A 3172-nucleotide genomic window follows, 5' to 3' on the forward strand; every position below is an offset into this window, starting at 1 on the left:
AACGTACATTTCTGTGTGCATTACCGGAACGTGCAGATGTGACCGGAAAATGATATGGTGGAAAGTTGTCACCGCGGCACGCCGTGTTCCGCCATATTTCCATTTATATTCCTTTGTTCCCTGTTCCAATTTTTCCTTTCCCCCAAGTATGGGGCATGAGTGATTGTCCATACAGAGCAGGAGATCTATGGAGGGGAGGGTGGTCAGTAGATCAATAGAGCATATGACTGGAAGCAGGGGGCCAAGACAAGGGGGGGGAGGGTCACATGACCCAGGCATTATGCTCTGGGGCAGGGCACAGGTGACAGGCTCCCTCTCCTAGCACCTCCCCCACAACATTACGTCATGCTCTGTCGCCCCGCCCCTACCTATTCTGCTCCACCCACTCCTCAGTCTGAATTCTCCTACACCGAGAGATTAGATGAGTCTCCTCCCACATAAAGTCCCTGGCTCCACCTCCTGCACAGGCTGATAGGTTCATGGAGCCTTCACTAACATGGCGGACCGCCCACAAGTCCTGGTCCATTGAGCAGCAGTCATTGGTTGCTAGAGATGCCGGCATGCCTAGCAACCAATGACTTCACCTGCCTGCTGTGTGCCCTGCAGCACATTTCTCTTGCTAGCTCCCACCTTCTGCCTGCCAGGCTATAGGGAGTTCTCCTACAGGTACACTGAGCTCTGTGATGGGGCAACTGATCTATGGGGGTACTCTGATGGAGGCAACTAATCTATGGGGGCACGATGATGAGGCAACTAATCTATGGGGGCAGTTTGATGGGGCAATTAATCTATGGGGACACTGTAATGGGGCAACTGATCTATATATGTACTCTGATGGGTGCAGCTAATCTAAGAGGACATTCTGATGGGGTAACTGATCTATTGGGGCACTCTGATGGGGCAAGTGATTTGTGGAGGTACACGGATGGGGCCAACTGATTTATGGGGGAATCCGAAATACAAAAATGTACTATACTTCAGCTGACCGGTCCTTAGATATGGTGGCTGCATTCGTTTTCTTTTCCCTTTGTCATTGATCCTGCCAGTAACTTCCTGTCCTAGGGTGACAACACTCACTGTACTGAATCTATGGAGACGTTGTGTTGTCACCGTAGGACAGAAAGTGTGTTTGGACTACAGAATACTCCCCCCCTGTCTATAACATAGTGAGGTGATGTTTTGTAGTCCACATAGAGAACTGGGACTGAAAACAGTCCAGAGAAAACGAGAGCAGAAAGTTCTGAGCTCTGTATATTTCCGGCAGGATGAAAAGTGACATTTTTGCACTTGTAGAAGGCATAGAAGAATACTGTATATTCTATTTCTTCATTCAGACTTGTAAAGTTGCTGAGAGGTCCACTTTAAGGTCTGCCTGGAGTCCTGCTATGAAGCCTTGATTGCTGAGCTCTTCTTGTCCAGGATAGGGACTCTTACGTCTTCCCTTCTTCTTGTCACAGGAAGAATACCTCAGCTCCTTGTTAAGTGAATATCAAGAGAAAGATGAAGGGGAGCAACAAAGAGCGCTGTGTGCCAAAGCCTGCCGAAGATCCTCCAAGGGTAAGTACTAGCAGATAACAGCCCCTGCTTCACCATAGCGACACACTTTATTTTCTATCAAAGCTGCTGCTAGAATGGAAATCACCTTGCCTTAAGTGTGGACCCCCGAGCAGAGGAAATATTTTGGCACTTACTGGGCATGGACACGCCGTGGCCTCCCCTTTCTAACCCTCTAACCACCCTATTGGTCTGTGTAGCTTCCTGTCATACATGTACTGCATTATGACCACTAGATGGAGCTGAGGATCATCCTTATTTTCTTATTCCTGCTGGGGGGATGTCAGTGTCAGGATGGGGGGTGTCGGTGTAATATTCTTGGGGGGACGTCAGTGTCAGGATGGGGGGTGTCGGTGTAATATTCCTGGGGGGTGTCAGGATGGGGGGTGTCGGTGTAATATTCCTGGGGGGACGTCAGTGTCAGGATGGGGGGTGTCGGTGTAATATTCCTGGGGGGTGTCAGGATGGGGGGTGTCGGTGTAATATTCCTGGGGGGACGTCAGTGTCAGGATGGGGGGGTGTCGGTGTAATATTCCTGGGGGAACGTCAGTGTCAGGATGGGGGGTGTCGGTGTAATATTCCTGCTGGGGGGGACGTCATTGTCAGTATGGGGGCGTGTCGGTGTAGTATTCCTGCTGGGGGGTATGGGTGTAATATTCATGTTGGGGGGTATGGGTGTAATATTCCTGCTGGGGGGGTATGTGTAATATTCCTGCTGGGAGGGTGTCGGTGTAATATTCATGTTGGGTGGGTATGGGTGTAATATTCATGTTGGGGCTTGTCGTGTAATATTCCTGATGGGGGAGTATGGGTGTAATATTCATGTTGGGGGGGTATGGGTGTATTATTCATGTTGGGGGGACGTTTGTGCAGGAAGTTCTTGTCGTATGATGGACACGGCGAGGATTTGGTCACACCTAGGTGTTCTGGATTCCCGAATCAGTGCAAAACGCAGCACACGCTTGCGATCCCTTTACTTTCAATATCATCCCAATCGAGGCGTGATTTTGCCGCGATTGTTGCCTGACGGCCTATAGGAAATAGGCGTCCCACAATTTTTTTTGTGTGATTTGTCAGGTGACAATATTGTCCCATGATTGGGGTGCCATTGAAAATAACTGGATCACAATCTGGAATCGCAGTAATTCCGCCCGCAATCCGGAAGGCCTAGGTGTGATCGCAGCCTAAGCGTCTTCTTTCAGTTGCTGGGTTCATCTTCTATTGATTCTGGGGGAACATTTTCTTCCTCAAACATTCCACACATTTGCTTCATTCTTCATTCCACCCTTGTATATCTGAGGACTCCAAGTATTGGAGAAGGCGTTGGCCGGGAATCGAACCCGGGTCAGCTGCTTCAAAGGCAGCTATGCTCACCACTGCACCACCAACGCAAGGTAGCATGTCTTTTTAGTGTGGGAGGAAACCGGAGTACCCGGAGGAAACCCACGCAAGCACAGGGAGAACATGCAAACTCCATGCAGATAGTGTCCTGGTCAAGATTTGAACCATGGACCCCAGTGCTGCAAGGCTAACCCCTAAGCCTCTGTGCTGCCTGTATGTGGCCTCTGTTCTCTAAGGCCCGCCCCCGCTGAACGGAGTTCATCAATTATGTCCACTC

At 49.9% G+C, this 3172-nt stretch overlaps 1 non-coding gene across 1 annotated transcript; it reads right to left on the reverse strand.

Moving 5' to 3' along the window:
* Positions 1 to 2873: 2873 nt before the first annotated feature.
* On the reverse strand, positions 2874 to 2945 carry TRNAQ-UUG (transfer RNA glutamine (anticodon UUG)). Its single transcript has one exon. It is a non-coding gene; the product is annotated as a tRNA-Gln (tRNA).
* Positions 2946 to 3172: the final 227 nt, after the last annotated feature.

Source organism: Aquarana catesbeiana, linkage group LG03 (genome assembly GCF_042186555.1).
Source record: "Aquarana catesbeiana isolate 2022-GZ linkage group LG03, ASM4218655v1, whole genome shotgun sequence".
NCBI lineage: Eukaryota > Metazoa > Chordata > Amphibia > Anura > Ranidae > Aquarana > Aquarana catesbeiana.